Source organism: Pelodiscus sinensis, chromosome 18 (genome assembly GCF_052426305.1).
Source record: "Pelodiscus sinensis isolate ZL-2025 chromosome 18, ASM5242630v1, whole genome shotgun sequence".
NCBI lineage: Eukaryota > Metazoa > Chordata > Testudines > Trionychidae > Pelodiscus > Pelodiscus sinensis.
In genome coordinates this window covers 24,916,667-24,936,880 of record NC_143069.1, presented here as the reverse complement: position 1 = coordinate 24,936,880, position 20,214 = coordinate 24,916,667, and the positions used below count along the sequence as shown (strand labels likewise).

General features: G+C 50.2%; 1 long non-coding RNA gene across 1 annotated transcript; it reads left to right on the top strand.

The window, feature by feature from the left end:
• Positions 1-12,441: 12,441 nt before the first annotated feature.
• Positions 12,442-17,545, top strand: LOC149523302 (uncharacterized). The gene is made up of 4 exons (XR_016347082.1): positions 12,442-12,581; positions 13,877-13,926; positions 15,766-15,797; positions 17,334-17,545. It is a non-coding gene; the product is annotated as an uncharacterized LOC149523302 (long non-coding RNA).
• Positions 17,546-20,214: the final 2,669 nt, after the last annotated feature.

The following is a 20,214-nucleotide window of genomic DNA, read 5'->3' as shown; positions in this document are numbered from 1 at the left end:
CCGGGTTCATCCTTTACGCTCTGAAGTGACTTGGGTCGGTTTTAAGACTGGGAGACCCGTAGCTGTCTGTTATGCACTCCAGAGAGAAGCGAGGCAAAAACATAAATACTCTTGCTGGAGGCCTGCAGCGTAATACCCCTTATCCAGAATAACACACAAGAACCCTGAGGCTATGTCTACACTGCTAGCTTTTGCCTGCAGAGAGCATGCTAATGAGTGCCAAGAAGTTGCTAACGAGTGCTTCATTAGCATACTCTCTGCCTGCAAAGGCCCGCAGTGTAGATATAGCCTTAGGTCGAGAGGCCCAACTCCACCCCCGTCAGGCTGACTGCATGCTTCCCTCCAGCCTACAAGCAGGGTCAGGAAACCTTCCCTCTTCATTTCAACACACCCCTCCAGTGGTCCCTGCATTGCTAGCTTTTGCCTGCAGAGAGCATGCTATTTCCCCTGCCGTGCCAACTTGCTCAGCGGTGCCCCTAGCAGAATCCAAGCACACGGCAGTGGGGTGTGCCGGGTACCATACCTGGCCCCACAGCCGGCCGGCCCGCCTTGTTTGCTAGAATCTGAGCAAGCCCAGACAGGTTCCTCTCTGGAGCTATAGCGAACCCTTTCTAAAAACGTGTTTGGCGACCTGTTCAGTAGATGCACGGCACTAACGGGTGCTCCCACTTCTCTTCCAGATGGACACAATCGGCTTGAAGGAGGAAAACGTCCCGCTGTACAAACAGAGGCTCAGGGACCATAATCTCAATGGGCGCGCGCTGGTCTACAGTGACAACACTGAAATCAAAGAGGCCCTGCACATGAGTCTTGGCGAATGGACCCTCTTTAGCATCCATTTCCTTGGAGTGTTTCCCCCGGCGAATTTGGCCTCTTCTGTGGTGTCCCCCGTCCCGTTCCACGTCAGGCCAGAGGCTCTGAAGAACATGGTTGCCTTAAGAGAAACTGTGGCGAGAGGGAGCAAGCTCTCTCTGAACAGCTCCAGGGAAGATCTTTGGGAAAAGAGATAACTCTGAATCCTGAACACAGAGGTGAAAGTGCCCTGGTGCGCAGCTCCAGCAAGAACTGCAAAGACCTGGGCTGCAATAGGACAGTACCTGTGAGAAACTGTAAAGTTACTTTCACGGCCGCCTGTACAAAACCAGAAGCAAGATCGGGGCTTTCGCCCACAGTGTACCTCCCTGCGACTCCAGTGACATCGCACGGATGAATCATAGAATCCTAGAGTTGGAAAAGACCTCAGGAGTCATCAAGTCCAGCCCCTGCCCAAGGCAGGACCAACCCCAACTCAATCATCCCAGCCAGGGCTTTGTCAAACCGAGACATAAACACCTCTAGGGATGCAGATTCCACCACCTCCCTAGGGAACCCATCCCAGAGCTTCACCACCCTGCTAGGGAAATAGTTTTTCCTAATGTCCAACCTAGACCTCCCCCGCTGTAACCTGAGACCACTGTTCCGTGTTCTGCCATCCCTCACTACTGAGAACAGCCTCTCTCCATCCTCTTTGGAACCTCCCTTCAGGAAGTTGAAGGCTGCTCTCAAATCCCCCCTCACTCTTTGCTTCTGCAGGCTAAACAAACCCAAATCCCCCAGTTTCTCCTCATAGGTCATGTGCTCCATACCCCGAATCATTTTGGTCAAGCTCCCCTGGACCCCCTCCAATGCGTCCCCATCCTTCCTGTAGTTGGGGGCCCAGAACTGGACACAATACTCCAGATGTGGCCTCACCAGAGCCGAATAAAGGGGAATAATCACTTCTCTGGATCTGCAGGCAATGCTCCTCCTAATGCCCCCTAATATGCCATTAACCTTCTTGGCTACAAGGCCACCCTGTTGACTCATCTCCGGCTTCTCATCCACTGGAATCCCCAGGTCCTTTTCTGCTGAACTGCTGCTCAGCCAGTCGGTCCCCAGCCTGTAACAATGCTTGAAGCAATCAGATGACAAGAGAAGAATTAAGGATCCGGGGGGAGGGGGGGAGGAGGGGGGGACTGTACTGGGTCTGAGGGATTTGGGGCACATTCATGTCAACGGGGCTGGTGACAGACGTTGTCGGGCCCTGGGTAATGTATGGGAGGGGGTCGGCTCAAGACCCCCTCAAAGGGGCAAGGCTCTAGACCCCCTCAAAGGGGCAAAGCTAAAGGTAGGAGGGGCAAGGCGAGGGCCATTCAGGCCTTAGCGCCACCCACCTTGCACCAGACAGAGCTCTAGGATTGATTTCATTTGCCCGGGTCTCTGGCAGTGGCGGCTGCCATAATAGTCGATACAGTGACCCAGAGGCCTGGACCCTTTTAAATCATCAGCTCCCGAGACAACTGCCCCCTTTGCCTCTCCCCCTCCCCATCCGTGGCCCCTGTCTGTGGGGCTTCAGACCCTGGTGGTCAAAGTATTTTGGTCTGGTTAGTACAGCAGGGGACAGGGAGTTGGGACATACGGGTCCTATTCCTAGCGCTGCCACTGGCTTGCTGTGTTTTTGAACAAGCTGCTCCTCCTTTTTGGGACTCAGTTGCCTCTGTAGTAAGTTGCGGGTTGGTAACATAAAATCAGCAGGCCCGAATAAAGGCCGGTAACATAAAAACAGCAACAGGCCTGAAATCTAGGAAGCAAGACTTTGGCTCAGTGGAACCGCAGGCAGGAAAGAGAAATAGTATAAGCCAGATCAAGCATAAAGGTCCAGGCACAGGTACCAAGCACATTTATAGAATCCTATAAATGGAAGAGACCTCAGGAGTCAACAAAAAATCCTCATTAAAAAAAAATTGTTTGGTGTTCCTCGGTCTTAAAAAGTTTAAGAAACACTCGTCTAGACAGTACTGGGTCCTGCCATGAGGGCAGGGTACTGGACTCGACCTCTCGAGGTCCCTTCCTGCCGGCTACATGTGGCAATGAAACGGTAACTCGAACTAAGTCCTTAGTTCGAATTAACTGTTACATCTCATTCTATAGCAGTTACTTCGGGCTAGTGGAATTTCAAAATGGCGACCGGACGGGAACATGCAAATAAAGCCTGGGCTATTTAAATCCCGGGCTTCATTTACAACTCCGGTTGCCTGCTTTGCCTACCTAGCTCAAATTAACGAGCTAATGTAGACATACCCTTATTGACTAATTGAGTAGTCGATGGAAATTCCACCAACTACTGGATTAGCTGATTAAGCGCAATTTAACATCCCTCGGTTGAGCTACCACATATGTTTTAGAAAGACATCCAATCTTTATGGCTTGTGTGTAGTTCAACGCATTAAATTCCAAGCAGGTTGCTGAAGTTTCTTTTTTTCATCATGATTGGCAATTTGACCAGCCTTATACAGTAATGGATCTTTACCATTCCTCTGATTTCTTTTGTTCCCGATATATTTAAACATTTCCTAATTATCCTTTATGTTACTGGTTATAGATTTTTTCCCCCAATTTTAGCTTCTCCTATCAACTGTTTGCTTTTTCATAACTCGCATCCTCCCTTTTTTCCCATTTGCTTTATATTTTTTTCTTGTGGTGTTTTTGACAAAAACTAAAACATAGGACATAAACTTTACAGTACTTTAGGTTGGTTTAATGGAAAAATGGGTTGATACAGAGTAAATTGGAGTTCAAAATAACCCTTTCTCGGGCAATTTTTCTCTCGAAAGCCTCACCTTTTTCAGCCTCCTTCCACTAACTTCTGATTTTAAATGTCTGGATTGTTAGACATGTGCTCAGGAAACCTTACCTGTCACTAAACATAGATTTTGTTTGTGTTAATTATAGATATGAATGGAGCTAGTTAATCCCTGTTGTAAGATTCCAGTGGAGCCAAAGAAAGTAAACAAGTAACTAATTTGGGTCAATCTTTCTACTTGACAGTCCCTAGGAATCTACCGTTTCAACATTTCCTGGGACCAGAAACACAAGTTAGAACAGTGATAGAAATGTAGCCGTGTTAGTCTGGTGTAGCTGAAACGAAATACAGGACTATGTAGCACTTTAAAGACTAACAAGATGGTTTATTAGATGATGAGCTTTCGTGGGCCAGACCCACTTCCTCAGATCAAATAGTGGATCTGAGGAAGTGGGTCTGGCCCACGAAAGCTCATCATCTAATAAATCATCTTGTTAGTCTTTAAAGTGCTACACAGTCCTGTATTTTGTTACAAGTTAAAACACTCATTAATTTTGGCTTCATTCAGCTTTCCCTTCGAACAAATTAAAAACATAGTTGATAAGTGGCAAAGTTGGTGCATGGGAGTAAAGGACACGTTAGCTCATTATGCCTACACAGGGGGATGTCACACTGGTCTGACCAGTTCCAAGGACAGTTGGGCTGCCATAGAAAGGGATGCAGAGCTGCTCTTCAGGAGCTCCATGGATTAGAGCTATACTGCTGTTGAAGGAATTGGGGCTCTCAAATAAAAGAAGTCCCTTGCCTTAGAATCATAGAATCCCAGGGCTGGAAGAGACCTCAGGAGTCATCGAGTGCAGCCCCCTGCCCAAAAGCAGGACCAATCCCAACTCAATCATCCCAACCAGGTCTGTGTCAAACCAGGACTTAAAAACCTCTAGGGATGGAGATTCCACCATCTCCCTAGTTAGCCCATTCCAGTGCTTCCCCATTCTCTTAGGGAAAGAGTTTTTCCTAATATCCAACCTACACCTCCCCCACTGCACCTTGAGACCATCACTCCTCGTTCTGCCATCGTCACCACTGTGAACAGCCTCTCTCCATCCTCTTTGGAACCTCCCTTCAGATAGTTAAAGGCTGCTATCAAATCCCCCGTCATTCTTCTGCAGACTAAACAAGCCCAACTCCCTCAGCCTCTCCTAAGTCATGTGCTCCAGCCTCCTAATAATTTTTGTTGCCCTCCACTGGACCCTCTCCAATGCGTCCACATCCTTCCTGTAGTGGGGGGCCCAGAACTGGACACAATACTCCAGACGTGGCCTCACCACATCCCAATAAAGGGGAATAATCACTTCCCTAGATCTGCTGGCAATGTTCCTCCTAATGCACCCTAATATGCCATTAGCCTTCTTGGCTACAAGGGCACCCTGTTGACTCATATCCAGCTTCTCATCCACTGTAACCCCCAGGTCCTTTTCTGCAGAACTGCTCCTTAGCCAGTCGGTCCCAGCCTATAACAATTCTTGGGATTCTTCCATTCAAGTGCAGGACTCTGCACTTGTCCTTGTTGAACCTCATCAGATTTCTTTTGGCCCAATCCTCCAATATGTCTTGGACACTCTGCACCATATACCCTACCGTCCAATGTATCTACCTTTCCCCCTAGCTTAGTGACATAGGCAAACTTGCTGAGGGTGCAATCCATCCCCTCATCCAGTCATTAATAAAGATGTTGAACAAAACCGACCGTAGAACCGGTCTTTGAGGTACTCTGCTTGAAACTGACCGCCAGTCCGACATCGAGCTGTTGATCACTACCCATTGAGCCCAACAGTCTAGCCCAATTTCTATCCATCTTACAGTCCATTAATCCAATCCATACTTCCTTAACTTGCTGGCAAGAATAAGTCCAGGTATATCACATCCACTGAATTCCCCATGTCCACACAGCCAGTTACCTCGTCATAGAAAGCAATCAGGTTGGTCAAGCATGACTTGCCCTTGGTGAATCCATGCTGACTGCTCCTGATCCCTTTCCTTATTCTAAGTGCTTCAAAATGGATTCCTTGAGGATCCCCTCCATGATTTTTCCGGGGAGTGAGGTGAGGCTGACCGGTCTGTAGTTCTGTGGATTGTCCTAAGGAACATCTTGGTACCATTTACCTCCCACAAATAAAGTACATACCGACCTATGTTCAGGACCAGGTCAAAGTTGACAGCATAACAGATAGTAAGTTGACAGTATGAAGACTAGGAAGTAAGCCCCCTTCTGCAAGGTAAGGGACGGTAACCAGGTAACAGGGGGTAGCAACCTGATACATCAGGAATGTATAAAAGTTCACCTCAAATGGTGTTCACCAGCTGACTGTGTGGGGGCACTGGATGGTGCTCAGTGGGTGTTAGGACATTGCCACGGCTTCCATAAAGTGTAGCGGCGCAGCGCTGAGTCTGTTCGCTGGCAACTATTATTGCATGTTGTTACGCAAAAAATCTGCTTGGGCGATTTCGAATCTTATCTGGTTTGTGGTCTCTGGGGACTCTGGGCACGGAGACCACATCCAGCGATAGTGACTCGGCTCTGCAACTTTAGCGAAGAGCCAGGTGGCTTGTACCTCATGCAGTAGAGAAGGCTCCAGACTTACAAACCAGGTAACAGAACTTTTGCGTTCTCCTCCAGCAGCAGGCGCTCCGACACAGCTGGACTGAGTACAACACCTGCAAATAACCCAGTTAGTTAATGCAAGCATAAAGAGAGGCAGCCTGGCCAGATGTAACCATTCATTAACTTCCAGGCCAGAGAGGGCCATTGTGATCTTCAGTCTAGCCTGGCATCCTATGAGGTGCACACAGGCCCTTCTCTTCCACTTGTTTAAACAGAGGCACCCTGGGACACCTTAAAGACTAACACGTGTATTTGGGCATCCGCTTCCAGGGGTAAAAAACACTTGGACCTGCTTTTCCTCCGCAACAGCTGATGCCCAAATAAATCTTCAAGGTGCCACAGGACTCCTTGTTAGTAATGACTGTTGGGGTTGCCCCTCTAAGGCTATGTCTACACTGCAGGCTTTTTGCACAAGAACAGCTGTTCTTGCGCAAAAACTTGCAGAGTGTCTACACTGCGTGCGTGTTTTTGCACAAGTATTACAGTACAGCATCAGAAAACAGGGCTTCTTCTGGAAGAGTTATTCCTCTCCCCATGAGGAATAAGCCCTCTTGCACAAGAGCTCTTCCAGAAGGCGGCAGTGTAGACAGGCAACATGAATTTCTTGCGCAAAAAACCCCTACGGCTAAAATGGCCATCAGAGCTTTCTTGTGCAAGAGAGTGTCGACAATGCCATGGATGCTCTTGTGCAAAAGCACATCTCTTCTGCAAAAGCACATGGCAGTGTGGACGCGCTCGTATGGAAGACCTTTTGCACAAGAACTCTTCTGCAAAACAGTTCTTGTGCAAGAAGCCTGCAGTGTAGACAGAGCCCACGAGTTTCAGAGGGGTAGCTGAGTGAGTCTGTAACAGGAAAAACTTAAAACACAACATATAGTCACCTTAAAGATTAACAAACCGTGTCAATGGGATCATGAGCTTTCCTGGGCATAGCCCACTTCTTCAGACGACTGGAGTGTTGTATGTCCAGAACCAAAATGAACAGGGGAGGAAAAAATGGGAGGGGCGAAAAAAGGAGGCAGGGGGTATGTAAATATCAAAGGGAAAACCCAGCTGGTATGTAACAGGCACCACTGATAAGAGTTGTTTGGAATTTCCCAGGAACCGATCCGGGTTTCTTAGGAACAAGTTTAAAAAGGGGTGAGAATCGGGGTGAACTGGGTGGATGCCTGGGTGAGGGTTGGGTCGAACAACGCAGGGAGGGAAAAGCAGGAGCGTGGGGCATGAGGGCAGGTGAGCGCTGCGGTGAAAGCCACGTGCGCAGGACGGGCCGGGCCCCTCTCTCCTCCAGCTGACTAGCAACTTGCAACTTCCACTGCCTGCCCACGTGGCCCTCGGAGGGCGGAGCTTCCCCTTCCCTGCGCCCGCCCCTGGGGCCCTCCAGCCAATGGGAAGCGAGGGCTAATGTTGCTGGTGTTTCAACATTCGGAGCCGGCTGGAACAGCTGCTGCCGCGGGCTCGGGGGCTGCGAGCAGGTAGCAGGCGGGAGGCGGAGGTGAGGGGCGGGGGGCGGTGACTCCTGGCCCCGCAGCGCAGGGAGGGACCGGGTCCGTCCGGGGTTACCAGGCCGCGCGCTCCCCTCGCTCTTGGAGGCGACGCTGGTGCCAGTGTCTGCTTCAATGCGACCCTACAATAACAAGCCCCAATCGGCCGAGTCGCTGCTTGTTTCACCTCGTGTCCCCCTGCGCTGCAGAAATCCTGCCTCTGCTGGGCCAGCCCCGAGACACGGGGTTGCCCCTGGATTGTAAGCAAGCTGCCCCCTTCTCCCCCATGCTCCCCATTCCCTGAGTATCAGTCCTGCCCCCGCAGCCTGCACAAATCTTCATCCTTTAGGACCAAATAGGAAGGGGAGGGGGCGAGGGATTATTTTCTTTATTCCCACCCCCCCAGCGGAAGGAGCTGTTCTCTGTGTCTGTGTTTACAAACCAAGGAACGTGTTTCTCCCTGGTTTGGGTTGGGGTTTTTTTTTTGCCTGTTTCTTGACAAGATTGATTGAAATGTTGGTCTGACTAGAGCAGTCCCCAAGTTTAGCGCCCTGCCCTGAAGCAGGACGAAGTCAACCAAGATCTACGGGTTTGTCTAACCCTGTCTAATTCTTTCTTCCCACCCATGCTTCCCCAGACGGGATCAGACAGGCTGTACACAGCGGGTGTTTAAGTCTAAGCTTGACAAAGCCCTGGCCGGGTTGATTTAGTTGGGATTGGTCCTGCCTAGAGCAGGGGGCTGGATTTGATGACCTTCTGAGGTCTCTTCCAGCTCTATGATTCTATGATTCCCTCCCCTTTCCTTCGCCATCATTAATATCCTTTTGCAGTGAGTTCCAGAGGTTGATTATACACTTCAAAATACGGCCGTTTTAACTAGAGCTGGAAGGAAGTTTTCAGAGGGGGTGTTTTTCCATTGGAAAACACTGATTTTAGTGACCTTTTGTTTGGAAGGGGAAAACTCCACCATTTCAGAACATTAAAATGTAGTTTTCCATTCCTGAAATGACTCTTCGTTTGGTCTCTTTAAAGTTTATCTTCCGTAATCCACCGTAATACATTTAAAAATAGTTAAAATCTAAACAAAATGTGAATTTATTTGCAGAACTGTGTGAGATCAGAAAAAAAAGTCAAAATCCTGGAATTTCTAGTCCCAGTTCAACCCTACTTTTAGCCACCTTGGTGCCAGGGATGTAAAATCTCATTTAATTAGCTAAAACCAGTTAAACAATATGTTGAACCAGTTAACCGATTAAATGGGACACGTAGAACGTGTTAAAGATGGACTTGGAGCAGCCCCAACACCTACCCCCGTGGCACACTGCTGTGACTGCTGAGCAACCCTACCCGTGGTGTGTCAGAGTGCCCTCTGCCTATGGCTGGTGGAGGGCTGCTCCAGCCCCCACTGGTTAACCATAACCGGCTTACTGGTTAACCATTCACTTCCGAACTTGGTGTCTCCACTGCTAACATTAGGACAGTGGTCCCCAACACGGTGCCCGCATTTGTATGCGCCCGCCAATTGCTCAGGGCTGGCCTGGCCCCAGGCACGTGGCGCATGTGCGGTGCCGGAGCTGGCCCCGGGCGCATGGTGCACAGTGAGCGCCGGCCCCGGGGGTGCCGCAGATTGGCTGCCGCGCTTTGGCCACGTAGTGCATGGGGGGAGCGCAGGCCCCGGGCGCGTGGCGCTTGCAGGGTGCGCCGGCCCCGGGCACGCGGTGCTTGGGGGGAGATCGCCGGTCCCGGGCGCGCGGCGCTTGGCGGGGGGCCCGGCCCTGGGCGTGCGGTGCTTGTGGGGGGGGGCGGCCATGGGAATGTGGCTATGGGGGGGCCCCGCCCGGCAATGTGGCTATGGGGGGGTCCCCGCCCCCAGGTGCACAATGGGGGTCCCCGCGCCAGGGCGCCCTGCGGGCAAACGGCCACGCCCCTTGGCGCCGGGAAACCTCAAATGGTTGGGGACCACTGAATTAGGAGAAGCCGTTGGCTGCCTCCCCTGCCCCGCCCCATTCCTTCTTTGACATTCCCCTGCTCCCATGGGGGTCACGCTGCCCCCCTTTGAGAGCTGATGCTGAAAAGTGCTGGGAAAGCTCGGGGCGATTATCTGCCTGACCCCGGTGAATAGGAGCTGCCAAAGGCCCTGAAGTGTGACAGACCCTGGAGCTGTGACCGGCCCTTTCACCCAGCAGGATGTGCCGAATGCCCCAGAGGACCAAGGGATGGTGGGCGTGGCACTTCAAGCACACCTTGATTTTCTTCTGTCAGGGCTGGGGCATCGGACCGTCCAGGCTGGGTTCCTGTGATTTCCCGCGCGTGCTGGGCGGATGGTTTCCTGTCCAGTGCAGATTGCTGCTGGTGCGGGACCTCTGCATATAAACGCTGGGTAAGTCCTGGTGGGTTTTTAATGGGCACTGCCATGTGGTTTGGTAACTCAGGGTGCCCCTGTATAAAACTATGGGACACCAACATCTTGAATACTGTGTACAGATGTGGTCTCCTCACCTCAAAACAGATATTTTGGCCTTGGAAAGGGTTCAGAAAAGGGCAACTAACATGATTAGGGGTTTGAAACGGGTCCCATATGAAGAGAGGTTAAAGCGATGGGACTTTTCAGTTTAGAAAAGAGGAGATTGAGGGGGGATATGATAGAGGTCTATAAAAACATGAGTGGTGTGGAGAGGGTGAATCAAGAAAAGTGATTTATTAGTTCCCATAATAGAAGAACTAGAGGACACCAAATGAAGTTAATGGGTAGCAGGTTTAAAACTAATAAAAGAAAGTTCTTCTTCACACAGCGTGTAGTCAACCTGTGGAACTCCTTGCCAGAGGAGACTGTGAAGGCTAGAACTATAACAGGATTTAAAGAGAAGCTAGATAATTTCACGGAGGTTAGGTCCATAAAAGGCCATTAGCCAGGAGATAGAAATAGTATCCCTGGCCTCTGCTTGTGGAAGGCTGGAGAAGGATGGCAGGAGACAAATCGCTTGATCATTGTCTTTGGTCAACCCTCTTTGGGGCACCTGGTGCTGGCCACTGTCAGCAGACAGGCTACCCAGTACTGCCGTTCTTATGTTAGGGTTCTTGGTTGGGGCACAGGGCAGAGCCCATCGGTTCAGAGCTGCTAAGAGCAGAGTTATTTGCACTTACGTCCCAGCCAGACTCCCTCGTATCCCCTAACACAGGGCTGGGGGGATCCTTTTTTGGGTCGGGGGCCACAGAGAAATCCGTCGGGCCTTGTAGGAGTTGGGCGGCAGGAGTGGAGCTTAGTGCCTACGGGGCCAAGGGAAACAGAGAGGGCACCATGTCCACAGGGCCGGGGTGCCATTTTCCCTAGGGCCTCCGGGGGGGGTGGGGGGGGGGAGTGTGTCTATGGTCTAGGAGCCAGGGCCCACCAAAGATGAATCCGACCCAGGCTCTGGTACATCTCTGCAGCGCTGCCGGCCGGTTCCCCCACCTCTTGGTCCTCAACCCAACTAGACCCGCTTCCCGGCGGCCGGTTCCCCCCCACCCCCTCTCTTCCAGCCAGTCCCGCCCTCCCCCCCCCCCCCCCCGGCCCCTGCTGTTCGGTATTTTTTTAAACCATCTGGTAACCCAAGCAGGTGGGGGTGAAAAGTGCATGGAAATGCCTGCACAGGCGCGTCTGGGAATGAGATGCTGCTCTAACATCTCCGCCTCTGTTCACTTCCAGCCCCTGCCTCGTGTCGCTGGCCCCCCGTGGCCTGGGCAGGCCCCCCAGGCGCACCATGGCCCGGCATAGCAAGCTGCAGAAGCACGTCCTGAGCCTGTACAGGCAGTTCCTGCGCGCCGGCCGGGAGAAGCCGGGATTCCTGCCTCGCATCCAGGCCGAGTTCCGGAAGAACGCCAGCATCCCCCGGGCCGACGTGATGCACATCGAGTATCTGCTCCGCCGTGGCCAGAGGCAGCTGGCGCAGCTCCGAGACGCGAACACCAAACAGATGGGCACCTTTGTCCAAGCCAAACCGGAGGAGCAGTGACCCCTGCTGGTTGGCGCAAGCGTCTGTCTTGTACTGGGACGGTTGGGGGTGAATTCACAGATCAGCCTTCCTGGTTCTCACATCCCTGTACCTGCTACTGCAGTACAATTTCTGGTGGAAAATTTCATGCCCTCTCACAGCCTCCAGTCACCCTGACCAGCTCAAGATTGAAGTAGTTGTGCAAAAGAGCATCTACACTGGCTTGTGCTTTTGCGCAAGAAATGTGTTTTTGCGCAAAAGCATTCGTGCCAATGTAGACATTCTCTCGCGCAAGAAAGCTCTGAAGGGCCATTTTAGCCATCGAGCTTTCTTGCGCAAGAAATTAACGTTGCTGTCTACACTGGCCTCTTGTGCAAGAATACTTGCACAAGAAGGCTTATCCCTGAGCTGGAGCATCAGAGTATTTGCGCAAGAAGCACTGATTTTGTACATTAAAACGTCAGTGTTCTTGCGCAAAAACTCACGGCCAGTGTACATAGCTTTTGCACGAAATCTTGCCAATGTAGACACAGCCTGAGGTTACACGTCTACTCTTTTTAAATAAAAGCCGAGTTTCTGACTGCCTTCCCGACTCTCAGACCTGGGGCTTTGTGTAGAGCACGAAACACTGGGAGGGTGGAAGTAACACAGTGAGACTTGGGGACGCTGTTCCCAGGGCCAGTCAGTGGGGCTGGTGCGGGAGAGCGCTGGGCCACGCCGTGGGGCTGGAGCACTGTGTCAGTACAATGAGGGGCTGGAGCTGTATCACTCATCTCTGTCTCCCTCTGCCCGCGAGGAAATGTGGCCCCGTCTCTGATCACTGTCTCGCTGCTTCCAGCTGGGTCTCTGCGAAGGGCTCACAGGTAGGAGATTGTTCCCTCTCCCATCTCCTTTCCAGTCAGGGTCCCTTCTCTCTGCCCCGCAGAAGGGCTGTCTGTCTGTCTCCAGCTGTCCTTCTGTGTGTGTGGGGAGAGGAGGAGGGTGAGGTGAGGGGAGGGGTGTGTGTTTTTGTTCTGGAGCAGTTTTCAAAAAGCCCAGGGCAGCTGGAAGTCTCCGGTGGAAGTGGGGTCTGGGGGTTACAAGGAGACGCTTTCAGGAAGGGGTTTGCCAGAGACATGTTCCCGTCCCATTCACCGGCAGCAGCGGGCGCAGGTCGTAGTTGCCCCAGGGGTGTGAAGGAAGGAAAGTGACTGTTCTATGCTCAGGGTTTGGGGCTGGTCGGCCGGGCTGCAGACAGAATTGCCAGGCCGCTGGGCGAGACGTGCCCGGCCCGCACCACCCAGCACTTCAGCAGTGATTTAAGGGATGTGGGGCTCAACTGCAGCAACAGGGGCCAAATCACCAGGCCCCAGAGTGGCTGCCCCGTTTGCCCTCCCCTCCCCCCCATTGGTGACACTTGGTCGGCCACAAAATGGCACCAAACGACCTAGCCTGGGAGACCAGCTCATTGGGCCCCAGCTGCCCCCAGTGCCAGGGGAGCTGCTAATTGCTACTGGCTCGCTGTCTGCCCCACCCAGTCAGAGGGCTCTGAGGGGCCCCTCTCCACCCTCCCATCACAGAGACCTGCCGGGGACCCCCTCAGACCTTGCCTAAGGGCCACTCCCCATTGCTCTGCAGCCAACGTCCTCCACTCAGGGCTCCCCCAGACTCCTGCTCCCTCCCCCACTTTGACCCTTTGCCGCCTGGGAGGCCAGCCGCAGCCCCTCTGAGGGCCACGGGGCCCAAGCCAATTAATCAATTGCATGATGCCCTAAGAGGGAGACCAGGAAATCTACAGGCCCCGGCCTAGATGGACGTGATGCGGGGAACAGCCAGGGAGTCCATGGGGTGACCAGCTCTGAGCACAGAGAGAGCCGGGTGTGTGGGGAGGTGAGAGGCAGTTTCCAGGTTCTGCCAGGTTCTGACACAGAGCCCCTCGGTCCTGGGACCCTCTCCCTGACTCTCGGCTGTACAGCTCGGCCTCAGGGATCAATGTTCAGCTTCCAGCCCTGACAGTGTGAGCAGGCCTGCGCCAGAAATCCAGTGTCATTTGGGTGAAAAATATGCAAAGAAACTGCGTGTGAGCTAAAGGGAGCTGTACGGTCCTGGCAGGAGAACCAGCCTTGGGAAGAAAGCTTCTCACAGCTTCTCACCAATGTGTGTCACTTACTCTCCACAGGGAACGAGTCCAGCGTGACCCCTGCAGCGCTCCTGAAGACGAGTATGAATGTAAGAGCCTTTGTAGAGCATTGGGGTCACCAGGGGCACCAGCACGTGGCAGCGAAATATGGGGGTTGGCGGTAAATTTGGTAACTGGTGGGGGATGGGCAGATCCCAAATCAGTGTGAATGGCTGAGAGTTACAACAACAAACTGCCTGTGATCAAAGTGAATAAGGATAAAGAGTCCTCAGGGGTCCCATGTCTTGTGCATCTGAGTCCCTGAGGTTCCTTTGTCCCACCCTTTGCCTGTGATCCCCACCCTCCATTGCCAGAGGTGTTATCACTTCTCCCTCTTGGAAAGGTCACATCCCGGGGAAAGCTCCCATGGAAAGTGTCCATCCCTGTCACTGGGAGCTGGAGCTGCCTGGGGGCTGTCCAGTCCATGTGCCCTGTCCTAATGGACTAGGATATGACAGTACTGCTATAAGTCCTAACAGACTGGGCCTTGTCAAGGAATTGGTGCCCATCCATTTGCTCAATTGTGAGGCCCAAGGTTGAAGGCTGAGATACGCATGTGGGGTATATGGTCGTCTTAGAGTGTGAGAGGCTGGCAATATATCTTGTTCAATACCCCCTAAAATGTCTACGGTTTTTGGAAGCCCGGAGGAATTAGTGTCATATCCCAGAGAGAAATTTTGTCCTTAGGAAGCAAAGTCACACACAACTGGCTGGGCTCCGTTCCACTGTATTATAAACTAACTCAACGAATTATTCAATGCTCAACCTGGTAGGAAAACAGGGCTACGTCTACACTGGCCCCTTCTTCGGAAGGGGCATGCTAATTTTGAAAGTGGGAATAGGTAAATCCGCGGGGGATTTAAATATCCCCCGCAGGATTTAAATAAAATGTCCGCCGCTTTTTTTCCGGCTTGGGGAAAAGCCGGAAAAAAGCGTCTAGACTGGCCCGATCCTCCGGAATAAAGCCCTTTTCCGGAGGATCTCTTCTTCCTACCTGAAAGGATCGGGCCAGTCTAGACGCTTTTTTCCGGCTTTTCCCCAAGCCGGAAAAAAAGCGGCGGACATTTTATTTAAATCCCGCGGGGGATATTTAAATCCCCCGCGGATTTCCCTATTCCCACTTTCAAAATTAGCATGCCCCTTCCGAAGAAGGGGCCAGTGTAGACGTAGCCCAGCAGTTTTCCTGTAAAACCGTTATATATAATCTATCTATCTATCTATATTAATTTTTCTCAAAAATTCCTGTGGGAAATTTCAACTTTTCCATGGAATATCAAAAATTGAAATATTTCAACAGTAAAATAAAATATTTAGATTTGAATTGGGTGCAAAAGGGCCTCATGGGAGCTGTCATTCAGCTACCTCCTGCTCCTGGTCTTCTCTTTGAGCTGGGCTCTCTGGCTCTCCCAGGATGCATCCCACTCGGTCTCAGTAGCCATTATAAGCTGTTCTGGGTTGCAGTGCATCCTGGGAATTGAAGTCCAGACAGCCTATTGAAGTCCAGACAGACTATCAACACAAGGCCATTAAACTACAAGTCTCATGAGACACCATGTTGGTATTATTGGTCAGAATATTTTTGGGGACTGTCCAAAATATTTCATTTTTGGGCTGCTCATTTTTTGAATAAAACATTGACCTTTTCTGCCAAAAGTCGACTCTGCCCGTGACAAAATAGCTCTGTTGAAAACTCAGACAGGCAGTTTCCATTGGGCATCTTCAAAAGCTGAATTAAATCCTTCTGTAAAGTATCCTCGAGTGTCCCTGATCAGCAGCAGGGAGCCTTGCCCTGGCTAGGGGAGGCAGGAGCTGTGGGTTTTTCAGGAGGTGCCTTCCTTTAAGGGCATTTACAGCCACGTGATGTTGTATACCTGTTATTCTCTCCTCAGATGCCTTAGTGGTTTGGCCGGGAAGAGCCACGGTGAGTCGCAGCTTTTATTAAGGACAAAGTCATGAGAGAAAAAAGAACGATTGGTTTCCCTGTTCCAGATCAGCAGGGACCTGTGGACTTGGAACGTGGATTAATTCAGGGTTTCCAGGCTTCAGGTCAAAACAACAAGGGATCCAATGGCATTTTAAAAACTACCAAAATTATTAGGACAGAAGCATTTGTGAGGTACAGCTCACTTCCTCAGATGCTTGAAGAGAAAGAAAGGCAGGGATACAGAGATGGGAGTGTCACATCAGTGCAAATTCAGTCAGGTTGGAGGAGGCTCACTTCCAACAGGGATGAGAAGCTGAGAGTGATGAAAGAGTGTGAGGGATCTTGGTGGATTCACTTACAAAGACGAAACAGTCGTGTTTCCTTGGACACAACAAGAGCCACACAACAACAACAAAATACTTAGTCATAGAACCATAGAGCTTCATGTGTTTCTGGCTCCAAATCTCTTCCCAAAAGCTTTTGCTCAGAGTCCTGCTCCAAGTGCTCCTCTCACTCTGTCTTTCTAGTTGTGTCTGAGGTGTATCTGCTGCTTCTGTCGCACATCCCTCCCCACGCCTGTGTTTCTGTCCAGACCCTGAGGAACCCCTTTGGATAGCCTGGCCCTGCCATTCCCAGACATGCCTGCGGTCTAGTTCCTGGTTGGTAGTTTCCCATTGCTTCAGCTGGAACTGAATACAAGGGCATTTCATGGTTCCCTTATTTAGCTTGAATGGAAGGTGCTTCTCACGGCCACCAAATTCAACAAGGTGCTGGGATTGTCCATAGATCAAAGACATACTTGCTGGGCTTTACCCACTCTCCCTGATAACAATAGGATACTAAAAATGGCCCAGAACGGTTATAAATATTGGCCTTAACCACATCAATGATTAAAATATGAAACAGGACAGAAAAAAACGGAATTGCCTGTAGCACAGAAGAGTCCTTATTTTACATAATAATGCCCCATCCCAGGGAGAACTGGGCATCACCACCACATCAGGGGTGACTGGCGTGGAGAGAGGGAGAAGGGCTCTTTTGCCTAGCCGGCGGGTGTCAAGGCAAACCCCAAAGTGACCTAATCAGGGGCAGAAAAGGATCAGATGGAGAGAGATTATGTAGGAAGTGGGGATATTGGTGTTTCCTGGCCTAGACATGCAGTAGAACTGCTCGGGCTGTTTCTACAGCAGTTAGGCATGTACAATCCTGTGTAATCAATTAACATTACATTTTATGTTTAACTGGTTAACCCATTAAGTGGGGTCCTGTGGGCGGGGAGCTACTCCAGCCTGGCTGGAATAGTCCCCTTGTCCACAGGGCTCCTGGCTGCCCTCTCTGGTTGCTGGTCCCATTGGGCTGTAAGCTGCTGCTCCCTGCTCCGTGAGGCTGCCAGCTGCTGGCCCCACATGGCTGCTGGATCTTGGCTGCCGTCATCCAGTCCATGGTGCGGTGGGCTCAGCAGGGCCAGATCAGATCTGCACCCATTCACACTCCTAACAGCCGTGTTGTCAAAAGGGCTTTTTTTGGTTTTAGGTTGGCTCAGCAGAAAAGTAACATCTCCATGTTTGAAAGTAAAGCATCCACAGCGCTAGAGAGAACAGACACCGACGTACATGGCCACACTCTGCAATGGGACAAGATGTCACTGATGCTTCACTTGCTGAAATGCAGGGCTCATCGGTGCGCAGTCACATCACACAACCTCCCCAAATCACAGGCTGCCTTAAGGCCAGAACGTGGGGAACCATTTTGGTGCCACAGCTAGACAATACACAGCACCCTGAAGCTCTCTTGGAGAGATGGGATGTTCTTAGGGCAAGTGCTGCCTGTCTGCCTTTTAGAAAAAATGTTTCCTATGAATAAAATTGGGGAAGATGCCCAAACTCTGTATTCCCACGCCCTGACTCTATATATCGACAGCTCAGATCTCAAGTCCTGTCCTCTCTATGCAGAGATTCCACTGCCAACCCAAAGTGGCCTTCTCCCCAGATCCCAATTTTGCCTTAAGAATTCATGAGGGTTTTTTTTAAATATGTTTTTTCCATCCTTTGATTTGCCTTCTGGTGTTTGAGCCTTTTCCAAGATTTTGCCACAATCAAGAGGGCTAGAAACGTAACTTTTGAAACAAAACGCTCACCTAATCCGAATCCCCCAAGAGCTGGGGCTCTAAAAAACACAGAAATGATCTTGTGAGTTGCTGCTAAATCAGCAACACTGACCACAGTGTTAGGGTCACCTTGGAATTTGCAGTGTCTGTGTCCCTGTCTTGTGCCTTGTTGGCTTGTGGGGAAGTTACAAAATAGGGTAATATGAAAATATGGAATTTACATATCAAACAAAAGCTATTTGTCATCAACCATGCCTTGGTGAAACCACATTTGTTTTCATCAGCCTGATATTGCAGCCGTGTGGCTGCAAGAGAACCTGATGAGAGCATTTAGCTCTCTGGAAAGCAGTTTTGCATGAAGCAATTGCATTACTTTGGGGTATGTGATGCATGAACCTCTGGAGGCCAAATAGCAGAGGATCCAGGGGTGCATAAAGGTTACAAGAATCCCCAAAGCTGGGATTTACATTAAGAACATAAGAATGGACATTGTGGGTCAGACCAAAGTTTCACCTACCCCAGTAGCCAGTTTTCCAGAAATGGCCAATGCCAGGAGGTTTCTACTGAAAGTCTGGGTCCACACTGGCCTTCATAATTTTTGGCTTATAGCTAGTGGCATGAGGTAACAGAAACAATGGATTTTACAAAGTCCCTTCTTAGCGGGTGGGAAGGTGCCTTCTTCTGGCTAACATTGCAGAGGTCAAAGATGAAATATTTCCAGGCATTTCATATTATCTCTTATGCCCTATTTTAAGACTTACACATTGTCTATAAAACACACAATGGAGCCCTGGCACATTGCCAGATGTGAAATGCAGCTAAAGTGTGTCTCACTGAAGGCCTTGTGTAGATGTGAAATATCCAAGGAGACCTTTCCAGTGGTGGGGAACTTCCTAGCACTTCACACAGGTCAGCCCCAGTCTCTGTTCTCTGACTAGCTGTCCATTGATTGATCTGATCTGAGCCTTACACTCACTGATGGGTAAGTAAAATCCGGGGAAACTAACAGGAGAAACCCAACTAATTGAAATAGGCAGGGCCTTTCACCCAGACTCTCTGTATTGCGGTGCAGTAACATTTCTATTGTGGTAGCACATAGGGTACGTCTAGACTACATGGCTCCATCGATGGAGCCATGTAAACTAATTTATGTGACATAGTCAATGAAGCAGGGATTTAAATAATCCCCGCTTCATTAAAATATAAATGGCCTCCGTGCTGTGCCGAAAATCAGCTAATCTAGCACAGTGCGGCAGTCTATACGCAGATCGGTCAGCATGGGAAGGAAGTGGCCCTGTCCCCAGCTGGCCACTTCCTTGATGGTGCAGTTGGACCCAGTGGTCGCTGTGCATTATCGCTGTCTCACTGCCCCTAGTGGAGACTGTGAGTATCGCATCCCTCCACTCAGCCCCCTCCCATTCCATGTTATGAAAACAATCGAATTCCAGGCACATTCCATTTTCTGGCACAATCAAATTAGGGTAAGAGGAAGCTGAATACCAAATTTGGTGGACTTAGCTCTTAGCATTTTGGAGGAGTTCTTGAACAAACAGATGTGCAGACAGAAAGAAAAGTCTCTAAGATAGATAGATAGATAGATAGATAGATAGATAGATAGATAGATAGATAGATAGATAGATAGATAGATAGATAGATTTAATATTTACTATAACAAACATCTAACAGAAATAACAATGTAGACATGAAATGAGCTAGTCTTTGTTATTTTTTTTCAGATTTCTCTTTGAAAACACATTGGTTTTCAAGTATTGTATTTAAAATAAGCTTTTGGTTGCCAAACATTGGGTAGGGAAATTGGCTTTTTGATTTTGTTTTATTTTCTTTTTTTGAAGGCACCACAAAGTGACAAAGACACTGCTGGATCATATGAAAGTTTAAAAGCCACCACCATAAAGAATACTCCTTACTCTACACTTCCTGTGAGAGTCACGCCTTCCTCTGTAACCTCTGAGCTCTGTGAGTGATCCACTCCCCCTGGACTTTGCATTCATAGAAATCTCAGGCTGGAAGGGAACTCGAGAGGTCATCAAGTCCAGCCCCCTGGACTGAGGCAGAACCAAGTAAACCTGGACCATCCCTGACAGCTGTTTTTCCAACTTGTTTTTTAAATCTTCCAGTGACTGGAATTTCACAACCTTCCTTGGAAGCCTGATCCACAGTTTAATTATTCTTACAGTTTGCATTTTTTCTTCACATCTAGCCTAAATCACTTTTCTTGCAGATTAACGCCAATAGTTCGTGTCCTACCTTCAGTGAGACTGAGAACAATTGATCCCCATCCTTTCA